We start from the raw sequence: 12,873 nt of genomic DNA, 5'->3' as shown, positions 1-12,873 counted from the left end.
TAGCAGCCAGTTTTTACAATTGTTTTTATTTCTTTTTTCTAAGTACTTCTGTTTTCAAGAAAATTATGTAATTACCCAAACCATACCCCTCCTTTCTCCCTCCTCCCTGCACTAGGGGCTGGCAGTTTAATGGCAAACGAAGGAAATCAATAGATTTTGGTTTTCAGAGAATTTATTTGGGTAAAAAATTTAGTTTTCAGTATTGTTTGAATTTTTTTATTTCTTTTTTTTTAATTGTTGTTTTGGTTTTATTTATTTTTGGGAATTTTTCGTTTTGTTTTTCAAATAAATGGGGGTTGATTGCAGTTCCATCCATTGCTATGCCTACGATGCGTGCCTCTATCTAATGTAGTAGATGTGTGCGTGTGTGTGTGTGTATGTCTGTAATTATTTTAAATACAAATCGTCGATGTAATGAGACTTCGAAACAATGCCTTCCTTTGGAAGAGACCGCTGCATGTTTCTCATGCCACAGAGTATGATGAAATTTTTGAAAATATTCAAAGTGGCGGAACAAAACAAATGGAAGTCCAATCGATTTTTTGGTAAACAAATTAAATTAATTTTGACTTTTAAGTAGAGCAAAATTATTTGGAGAATTGTTATTGGCATTGCTTATTATCTCAAAAGTTTGGTGCTTAAGTCTTTTGTTTCAAAAAAGTCCACGCCTGGATATAGACCTGATTTTTTTTTTAAATCCACGCCTGAATATAGACCTGGTTTTGTTAATAGCCTCCAAAATCTCTTCATCCCCAAAAAAATTCCAATCACGATTGCTTATCCCATCGGCCTAGCTATGGATCTTTTCACGAAGCTTAGCAACATCATTCTAGACTTAATTCAGCACGCTATGACGAATTTCGTGTAAATCGAATAATTTTCAGATATTTTGGTGCACCATTTACATAAAATCGGACGAAATTATATATGGAGCTATATCTAAATCTGAACCGATTTTCAGGAAACTTAACACACACGATTCTAGACCTAATTAATTACGTTGTGCCAAATTTCGTGCAGATCGAAAGATATTTAGGGACTTTGGCGCACCATTTACCTTATATCGGACGAAAATATATATGGGAGCTATATATAAATCTGAACCGATTTTCAGGAAACTTAGCACACATCATTCTAGACCTAATTCAGTACCCCAGGCAAAATTTCGTGCAACTAGAAAGATATATAGGACCTTTGGTGCACCATTTACCATAAATCGGATGAAAATTTATATGGGGGCTATATCTAAATCTAACCGATTTTCACGAAACTTAGTACACATCATTCTGGACCTAATACAGTACCCTATGCAAAATTTCGTACAAATCAAAAGATATATAGGGATTTTTGTGCCTGTATCGGACGAAAATATATATTGGAGCTATATCTAAATCTGAATCGATTTTTCATAATTCCAATAGGGTTCGCCTATGGGCCAAATAAATGAGCTGTGCTAAATTTCATCCAATTCGGATTATAAATGCGACCTGTACTTTGTTTACAATTTAACATCTACAGACGGACGGACATAAATCGACTCAGAAAGTGATTCTATGCATATTCTCAAAAGGAACCATGTGTCTATCTCGTTTCCTTTTTGCCTGTTACAAACATATGCACAAAGACATAATACCCTGTAGCACAGTGTGGTGAAGGGTATAGCAACCGACAAGAAATTAAGTATTTGGTCCATTTCATCTCCTAAATATTAACCGATCTTTACCAACAAAAATAGGGGTCTTCATTGGCCAGAACCCATCCTACATGCAAAATTTCGAGAAGATTGTTCCATAACTGTGACCTGTATCGTGTTTACAAAATATAATGGACAGACGGACGGACACACATGCCTAGATCGACTCAGCTAGTCGAGATATGACGATCGGTATATTTAAAGGTGGGTCTAGGACCAGTATTTCGCTGCGTTAAAAACACTTGGGGCTGCACAAAGCTAAAATACCCTTACAACATAGTTGTGTAGGGTATAAAAATCCACGCCTTGTTTTAGGCCTTGAAAATATATTTTTAAAAATCCATGCTTGTTCAAGTCCCCAAAATTTTTTTTTAACTGCTAGTTGGTTGATAGTCTCCAAAATATTTTTTTAAAACAAATCGCGGTTGTTCATAGCCTTCAAAAATGTTTTGTTATATCAGCAATTATTAATAGCTTCCAAAAATATAGTTTTTTTTTTTTTTTTTTTTTTTTTATTCGAAAGCCGTTACATCTCAATATTGGTCAATAGAAACTAAATTTTCTGTTATAGTTTTTTATTTTAATTATTTCAATTTAATTTTCGATGTTTTTTTATTATTCGGAAAATCATTGCTGTATGCCTTGAAACTTCAAACAAATTAAAAGCAAATAACCCAATACCACAGGCCACGAAAAAAACCGAAGCGAACAATTTTCAAACCATGTGAAGAAGATCAACTGCAGAAGAGAGGTCTTTGGGATTGCATTTCAGAGGTGGTTGGTAATGACGACAGTAATGGTGGTGATGCTGCCATTGTTGTTGTTGTTCGAGTTGTTGTTGCTGTTTAGCTTTAGATGGTATTGGACAATTCCCAACGCCTTTCCATCCGAAAAACTATTTGTGAATGTACAAATGACGATAATGGCTGTTGGTCGGTCGCTTGCGATCGCTCGCCTAACGGATTGGTAATGGCGACGACGATGGCTTTCAAAATCATCCGGCAATACCATAACAAATGCTACCTAACATTGATAAAAATAATAGCAATAATGATGAAGATGCGGATGATGGTGATGTCGGGGAAGATGATAACGTTTAGGCTTGTGCCAGACTGCCTGGTTGCGCACTTCCCTGGCCATTACAACGCCATGGTGATCGTTGATATTGCCACTTGTCCATCGTTGACTTAGTCTTTGCAGATGACAGCTTGAAAATCAAAGTGAAGCATTGAAGATTCCAATGGTGGTTTTTCTTTTTCCGAACAAATTTGATTTACTTCTTCGAGTTGGCAACAAGTTTGTGGTCCATCCAATTTTTTGTGGTTTTTAGCTTGAAGGTCATTTGTAACTACTTTGGCGATTACAATCGTTTAACAGCCAAATAACCAATATTTTGGAGATCATTCACTGCTTGTCCCGATTTATTTTTATGTGTTTAATTATGGTCTTTGGGTTCGAAAGCCACTCATAAATATCTAATTTCCAAAAAAAATGTTGTGTTGAAAATTATTTTAATTGTTGTAATAGTTGTTTAAGTGCTTCGGATATGATAAGCAATCGTGATGGGATTGGATAGTTGTGGGGTAAGAGATTTAGAAGAAGATACGAAAATAAAAAAAAAAATACAAAATCGAAAAAATAAGAAATTTAAGAAATACAAATAACAAGGCGTGGATTTAAAAAAAATCTGTGCTTAGAAAACGACATGGAATTAAAAAAAGTTTTCTGTGCCTAGAAAAAAGCGTGGATTAAAAAAAATAGATTTCCAGGTCTAGAACAAGGATTGTATTAAAAAAAATAAAAAAAATTCTGTGCTTAGAGAATTACCTGGATTTTTCATAAATTTTTTTTTTCAGGCCGAGAACAATTCGTGGATTTTTAAACTATTTTTTCAATGCCTAGAACCAGGCGTGGATTTTTATACCCTTCACCACACTGTGGTACAGGGTATTATGTCTTTGTGCATATGTTTGTAACAGGCAAAAGAAAACGAGATAGACCCATGGTTCCTTTTGAGAATATGCATAGAATCACTTTTTGAGTCGATTTACGCATGTCCGTCCGTCCGTCCGTCTGTCTGTCCATGTTAAATTGTAACCTAAGTACAGGTCGCATTTATGATCCGATTTGGATGAAAGTTGGCATAGGTCATTTGCACAAAATTTGGCATAGCGTACGCAAATAAGTCTAGAGTGATGTGTGCTAAGTTTCGTGGAAATCAGTTCAGATTGAGATATAGCTCCGATATATAGTTTCGTCCGATTTTATGTAAATGGTGCACCAAAGCCCCTATATATCCTTGGATTTGCACGAAATTTCGCATAGCGTACTGAATTACGAGAAGAATGATGTGTGTTAAATTTCTTGAAAATCGGTTTAGATTTAGATATAAATCCCATATATATTTTCGTCCGATTTTCTGAAAATGGTGTACCAAAGTCCCTATATATCCTTCGATTTACACAAAATTTGGCACAGCGTACGGAATTAAGTCTAGAATGATGTGTGCTAAGTTTCGTGGAAATCGGTTCAGATTTAGATATAGCTCCCATATATACTTTCGTCCGATTTTATGTAAATGGTGCAACAAAGTCCCTATATATCCTTCGATTTACACGAAATTTGGCATAGCATACTCGATTAAGTCTAGAATAATGTGTGTTAAATTTCGCGAAAATCGGTTCAGATTTAGATATAGCTCCTATATTATAGTTTCGTCCGATTTTATGTAAATGGTACACCAAAGTCCTGTATATCTATCGATTTGCACGCAAGTTGTTATAGCGTACTGAATTGAGCCTAGAATGCTATGTGTTTAGTTTCGTGAAAATCGGTTTAGATTTAGATATAGCTCCCATATATATATATATATATATATATATATATTCCTTCGATTTTATGTAAAGCGTGCACTAAAGACCCAAAGTTTGCTCGATTGACATATAATTGTTGTTGAAATCGATTCAGATTTAGATAAAGCTCCCATTTGTATATTCGTTGGAGTTTAGGTAAATGTTGCACCGGTTGACACGAAACCTATCAATGGTCCTGTTGAATACACCCAAAGTGGTGAAGGGTATCATAATGTCGGCCCTGTCCGACTTTACTACTTTCCTTACTGGTTCTAGTTGCTCTAGGGGCTACAATTATGGGCCAAACACCGCGATTTTTTACATGGAAAAGGGGATCGGGTTAAAGAATAAGCATACCTGTTTCGATAAAGATCGGTCAATATTTAGTGGGTCAAATGGACCCTGACTATTGTGTGAAAAATTACAAAATTTGTATTCTATAGCGTATATATTTACCCCTGAAGGAGATCGACCCCAGAAGTTGATAGTATATCCAAGAGGAGTCGTTTGGCCTTTAAATTGATACCAATTATATTATCATATGTACTCAGATGTGGGAGTTACACGTAAATATTTACAGGTGCTTACGTATTCAGATATTATTTAGTAACCCATTATCACACTAGAGGGCGGAAATATAGCGGTGATCGATTTGAAATTTTCTATGGGGATCCAGGTATAATTAAGGGCAACAACTATAATTTTCGCTGATGATCAGATAATAATTTTGGGATGAAGTGGACCGAAAACTTAATTTTTTTGTAATTTTTCGAATCTATAGGCCACAGTTATATGCCGTTCATCACCATACAGTCCATGCTGAAGACAATCTGGACAAGTAATTAAATGGGCTGTACTGAATATTAGTAATGTTCGGAAAATATGTTAGTATATGGAAAAGGTGCTGTTTTGACCTCTAATCGGACAAGAGGGTGCAAATAACAGGAAATATTTCCCAGGCTCGGGATAACAACATCAGCAGAAAGTTAGAACTCCGTCGTAGTTGTGTAGGGCATCGTATGGTTGGCCCCGTCCGACTATACTGCTACGCTGACTGGTTTAAAAATAGTTTTTCAAGGTCTAGAGAAAGGCGTGGATTTTTTAAAAATAGATTTCAAGCCGTAGATTTTTAAAAATACATTTTCAAGGCGTGGATTTTTAAAAATAGATTTTCAAGGTGTGGATTTTTAAAAATAGATTTCTTGCGTGGATTTTTAAAAATAGATTTTCAAGGCGTGAATTTTTAAAAATAGATTTTCAAGGCGTGGATATTTCAAAATAGGCGTGGATTTAAAAAAAATGGTTTTGAAACGCTTGAAACGTTTTTTTTCAAGAACTCTAAAAGCCTTTAATGTTTCCGCTCGGTATTTAACTTATCTCTTGTCTTGATCCACATAACGTCTTCATAACATTTCAAATTGATAATAAAAATTCCTTTTTATTCAAGATAATTACTACAAACATGTTTTATAACAATAACAACAACAACTACAACCAGTAAGGAAAGTAGTAAAGTCGGACGGGGCCGACTATATGATACCCTTCACCACTATGGATATATTAAACAGAACTATTAACATGAAATTGGATGAAATAAAATATGTGATATTTATCTAAATGTGAATCTACCTATATATCCATAAGTTATATAAATCGACTTCAATCAAATATAAATAGGTTATCTGTTGGGCTATGTCTGTACTTCTAGAAAACGCAACTACGTAATTCTATGCTCAATTTTGTACGTTGTGCAAAATTTGATGTCAACCTGACTAGCATGAAGAGTTTGATGTCCAATTTACTTAAAATCGGGCGAAAATATATATGGAAGCTCTATCCAAATATATCGAAGGATATATAGGGACTTTGGTGCACCATTTACATGAAATCGGACGAAACTATATCTGAATCTGGGCCGATTTTCTCGAAACTGGGCAGACATCATTCTAGGCTCAATTCAGTACGTTATGCCAAATTTCCTGCAAATCGAAAGATATATAGGGACTTTGGGGTACCATTAACATGAAATCGGACGAAACTATATATGGGAGCTATATCTAAATCTGGACCGATTATCGCGAAACTGGGCAGACATCATTCTAGCCTCAATTCAGTACGTTATGCCAAATTTCATGCAAATCGAAAGATATATAAGGACTTTGGTACACCATTTACCTTAAATCGGAGGAAGATATATACGGGAGCTATATCTAAATCTGAACCGATTTTCACGAAACTTTGCACACATCATTCTAGACTTAATTCAGTGCGCTATGCCAAATTTCGTGCAAATCGAAAGATATATAGGGTCTTTGGTACGCCATTTACCAAAAATCGGCCGAAACTATATATGGGAGCTATATCTAAATCTGAACCGATTTTCACGAAACTTGGCACACATCTTTCGTGGCTCAATTCAGTACGCTATGCCAAATTTCGTGCAAATCGAAAGATTTTCAGGGTCTAAAGTCCGTAAATCGGGCGAAACTATATATGGGAGCTATATATAAATCTGAACCGATTTTCACGAAACTTGGCACACATCTTTCGTGGCTCAATTCAGTACGCTATGCCAAATTTCGTGCAAATCGAAAGATTTTCAGGGTCTAAAGTCCGTAAATCGAACAAAAATATATATGGGAGCTATATCTAAATCTGAACCGATTTTTCCCAATTTCAATAGGGTTCGTCCTTGGGCCAAACAAATGAGCTGTGCCAAATTTCATCCAAATCGGATCATAAATGCGACCTGTACTTTGTTTACAATTTAACATGGACAGACGGACAGACGGACGGACGGACGGACGGACGGACATGCATAAATCGATTCAGAAAGTGATTCTATGCATATTCTCAAAAGGAACCATGGGTCTATCTCGATTATTTTTGCCTGTTACAAACATATGCACAAAGACATAATACCCTGTACCACAGTGTGGTGAAGGGTATAAAAATGAAAAAAAAAAACAACCAGAGCAACACTATCCATAGCCGGACATAATTCCATCATTTAAAATAAAAAAATAGATAAATTCTTTTGGCCAAATGTTTGACGTTGTAGCCGGGTCACATAAAATTCGCAGTTAAATTGTGGTTGGTTTTTTATTGTCATATAAATAATTTTTAATTAATAAACGTAACAACACTTTTAATTTTACTATTATTGTTGTTGTTGCTGCTGCTTTTGTTGTTATCAGAGGAAACCTCAACGGCCATTTTTGTGGACGTGAAAAACACGCACTTAATAGTCATCAAAAATGGACATAAAAATTGTCGGCCACTTGAGGAATTAACAATGGAGTCGAAGTCTGACTGAAGAAGAAGTGCAAGAAGAAGAAGAGGATGCCGGAGACTAAGGCTAAGCGGTAATAATTGAAGATGTTCCGAAAAACAAATAATCAACCAAACAGAGATTCGCATGAGAACCAGAAGAGACAGCCACAAAACATTCATTCTATGTACGAGTACGAAGTCCATCATTCCACACCGGACGGACGAACATAGAGAAGATATGGTATGGTGGACTTCGTCTCAGATCACCATTCGTTGCTTGTCTATCCATCCACAACATATGAATTAACAATTGTTCCATGAACAAATAATGCCAATTAACCTTTTAACATTTCATTTCGGTTCATAGCTTGGATTGCATTGCGAACGTTCTTTTTCGTCTTCTTCCAAACCTCCTCTTCAGCTGCTTCCTTCGCCAACTTGAAAATATGACCGAAAATGCAATGAAATGAAGAGAAACCCCCCAAAACTAACAACAACTACAACGACCACCATATCTGCCGTCATAATAAGTACCGCCATTAACGAAGTTCTCTTAACCAAACACTCGATGATGACCACGCATGCGCGCATTGTCTTGCCGAAAAAAAATAGAGAAGAAGAAGAAACAGAATATATGACAAGCATAATAAATCAATGCTAGAAGCTAGAGCGGATTATAAAGGCAATGATCAGAGCCATGGTATGCCAGGCCATAAATCATATGGAGAAAAATCGGTGGAGAGTGACGAAGCTCAGACACCTTTTTAAGTACGAATTTTTTAAAAAATATATATATCTAAATCTGAACCGATTTTCTCGAAACGTATCACACAGCATTCTAGACTCAGTTCAGTACGCTATGCCAAATTTCATGCAAATCGAAGGATATATAGGGACTTTGTTGCGCCATTTACATAAAATCGGACGAAAATATATATGGGAGCTATATCTAAATCTGAACCGATTTTCACGAAACTTGGCACGCATCATTCTAGGCACAATTCAGTACGCTGTGCTAAATATCATGCAAATCGAAGGATATATAGGGACTTTGCTGCACCATTTACATAAAATCGGAGGAAAGTATATATGGGAGCTATACCGAAATCTGAACCGATTTTCTCGAAACTTACCACTCATCATTCTACGCTTAATTCAGTACGCTGTGCCAAATTTCGTGCAAATCGAAAGTTATATAGGGACTTTGGTGTACCATTTACCTTAAATCGGACGAAAATATATATGGGAGCTATATCTAAATTAGAACCGATTTTCACGAAACTTGGCACACATCATTCTAGGCTTAATTCAGTACGTTGTGCCAAATTTCCTGCAAATCGAAAGATATATAGGGACTTTGGTGCACCATTTACATAAAATCGGACGAAAATATATATGGGAGCTATATCTGAATCTAAACCGATTTTCCCGAAACTTACCACTCACCATTCTAGACTCAATTCAGTACGCTATGCCAAATTTCGAGCAAATCGAAAGATATTTAGGGACTTTGGTACACCATTTACTTTAAATCGGACGAAAATATAAATGGGAGCTATATCTAAATCTGAACCGATTTTCACGAAACTTGGCACACATCATTTTAGGCTTAATTAAGTACGCTGTGTCGAATTTCATGCAGATCGAAAGATATATATGGACTTTGGTGCACTATTTACCTTAAATCGGACGAAACTATATATGGGAGTTATATCTAAATCTGAACCGATTTTGCCGAAATTTACCACTCATCAGTCTTGACTCAATTCAGTATTCTATGCCAAATTTCGTGCAAATCGAAAGATATATAGGGACTTTGGTGCACCATTTACCTTAAATCGGACGAAAATATATATTGGAGCTATATCTAAATCTGAACCGATTTTCACGAAACTTAGCAGACATCATTCTAGGCTAAATTTAGTATGTTGTGCCGATTTGCACACAAATCGAAAGATATATAGGGACTTTGGTGCACCATTTACCTTAAATCGGACGATAATATATATGGGAGCTATAGCTAAATCTGAACCGATTTTCACGAAACTTGGCACACATCATTATAGGCTTAATTTAGTATGTTGCGCCGAATTTCGTGCAAATCGAAAGATATATAGAGGCATTGGTGCACCATTTACCTTAAATCGGACGAAAATATATATGGGATACATATCTAAATCTGAACCGATTTTCCCAAAACTTACCACTCATCATTCCTGACTCAATTCAGTACGCTGTACCAAATTTCATGCATATCGAAAGATATATAGGGACTTTGGTGCACCATTTACATAAAATCGGACGAAAATATATATGGGAGCAATATCTAAATCTGAACCGATTTTCACGAAACTTGACACACATCATTCTAGGCTTAATCTTTTCCAAAAAAAAAAACAACTCTGAAAATCTCTCTCAAGCATAAAGATCCTCCACACCTGAAGATGAATCCAACAACCATACCCCACCTTCCAATTATAGCGAACCAAAATAGAAGGTATCCACCAAAAGAAAAAAAATCTGATGACTTGTCGTTACCATTCGTTCAAAACGACATCAAACCTCCTCAACAACAGAAAAAATGATGGATTCTCAGTCACACAAGTGAATGACGAAGTGATTGAGTGAACGACTGAGTACATATGTCGTAGATCTTCAAACGCGAAAAAAATCTCCTAAACATAATTTGTATGTTTTTAATGTATGTAAATAAAAATATTTTTTTCCTTCGTTCGTTCGTTCGTTGTCATAACGTGTAAATATTTTCAAGACAACCAACCGAATCAACCTAACCAACCCACCAGCCCATCACTTCTCAGTGCTAAAAAAATGGCAAAAACCACAATCAGATTCATAGCTCTTTAGAAGACCACAACAAAAAATGAAGCGGATATGCAATATGACAACAGCAACAAAAACAACACCGACACTTTACAACAACAATAACAAAAGCCATGATTCACTAACTCACTTACGTACGTATGATGCGGTTTTTGGCAGGTGAGGATGATGATGAGCCCGCGCAAATTCTGACAAGTTCAAATAGCTACCGGTGATGTTGGTGGTGTCATCACATCACATCAATGGCAGTGCGGAGCTGGTACCTCCGCACAGTAGGAATAACCGACTAATAAATACATGAATTTATGATGATGTTGAATTTGAGTTTTGAATTTGGAATGGTAACCCAAAAATTCCCTGCAAATTAGTACCAAGCGATGTAGTAACAACAGCCCCTGGTGTTGTTAATGGTAATAAAACTGAACCAAAAAAAAAAAAAATTGCGATCGGAGGGAAAAAAATGTTAACTGGATCATAAAACATGTTTTGCAGTGGGAATTTGTTGTAGTTATGAAAAAAATTTTTGTTAATTAAAAATTTTAAAATTTATTAAAGAATGTGAAAAATACACCTCTTTTTCCGATCAATATTATAGAGGGGGTATGGAGACCCCTAGGAAGGTTGTGAAATAAAAATATGTAAAAATTAAAATATTTCTATAAAGGTAATCACAAAAATGTATTGAAATTTTTATTCGAAGTGGAACTACAGGAACTTAACACACACACGCACCCACACACACATATATATATATATATATATATATATATATTCTAATCTCATACCTTAATCTTATTCCAAATATACTTTATGTTTAAATAAATATATTAAATTTTAATCAAAGTTGTTCCCACTTGTTATCACAGTCTCATTTTTTCTAAATTAAAAAATAATTCGATTTAATTTCAGAATGTATTTCAAATCATATGTACATACATTCTAACATACATAACAATAAATTAAACAAATAGGTATGTATATTTGAAAAAGATTTCAAATAAATACTTGTTGCTGCTAATATGCCATGGTTACCACCCACCCTCCATATGACTCCGTGGCGCAACGGTAGCGCGTCTGACTCCAGATCAGAAGGTTGCGTGTTCAAATCACGTCGGGGTCACAACACGTGAATATTTTTTTTTTATTATTTTCTATATAAACATATAAAATATATGAAAAATTAATAGTATTAATATTAAATTTCAATTTACAAAAAATTAAAAATATAAAAAAACTTGAATTTTATGATAAAAAGCAGTAAAGAAAGTTCAAAAGTCGGACGGGGCCGACTATATGATACCCTTCACTTAGGGTACATACAAGAGATGTTAATATATACAATATGCTGTAGATAGAACAGACATAGAATCTTTGGAGGACCATTGAGATAGAATCGGGCGAAATTAAATGTGCTAATCGGCACAGCATACTGAATTGAGTCTAGAACGATGTGTGTTAAATTTCTTGAAAATCGGTTCAGATTTAGATATAGCTCCCATATATTTTTTCGTCCGATTTTAGGTAAATAGTGCACCAAAGTCCCTAAATATATTTTGATTTGCACGAAATTTGGCACAGCGTAATGAATTAAGCTTAGAACGATGTGTGTTCAATTTCGTGAAAATCGGTTCAGATTTACATATAGCTCCCATATATATTTTCGTCCGATTTTATGTAAGTGATGCACCAAATTCCCTATATATCCTTCGATTTGCACGAAATTTGGCATTGGGTACTAAATTGAGTGTAGAATGATGTGTGTTAAGTTTCCTGAAAATCGGTCCAGATTTAGATATAGCTCCCATATATATTTTCGTCCGATTTTACGTAACTGGTGCAACAAAGTCCCTATATATCATTCGATTTACATGAAATTTGGCATTGGGTACTAAATTGAGTGTAGAATGATGTGTGTTAAGTTTCGAGATAATCGGTTCAGTTAAGATATAGCTCTCGTATATATATTTTCGTCCGATTTTATATAAATGCTGTAGCAAAGTCCCTATATATCTTTCGATTTGCACGAAATTTGGCATAGGGTACTGAATTAAGTCTAGAATGATGTATGGTAAGTTTCGGTGAAATCGCTTCCGATTTCGATATATGTATTCGCCCTATTTTACATAAGTGATGCAACAAACTCCTAATCTTTGTTCGATTAACACGAAATTTTGCACAACGTATCAAATTGAGACTTGAATGACGTTTTTGGGT

The 12,873-nt window shown here is 35.3% G+C and overlaps 1 non-coding gene across 1 annotated transcript; it reads left to right on the top strand.

Moving 5' to 3' along the window:
* The first annotated feature begins 11,707 nt into the window (after positions 1-11,707).
* Trnaw-cca (transfer RNA tryptophan (anticodon CCA)) lies at positions 11,708-11,779 on the top strand. Its single transcript has one exon. It is a non-coding gene; the product is annotated as a tRNA-Trp (tRNA).
* The last annotated feature ends 1,094 nt before the right edge of the window (positions 11,780-12,873 follow it).

This window comes from Musca vetustissima, unplaced genomic scaffold (assembly GCF_032173495.1).
Source record: "Musca vetustissima isolate MV318-11 ecotype Yass unplaced genomic scaffold, APGP_CSIRO_Mvet_v1 utg9310, whole genome shotgun sequence".
Taxonomy (NCBI): Eukaryota; Metazoa; Arthropoda; class Insecta; order Diptera; family Muscidae; genus Musca; species Musca vetustissima.
Note: the sequence above shows the minus strand (reverse complement) of the source record. Positions and strands in the feature narration are given on the sequence as shown.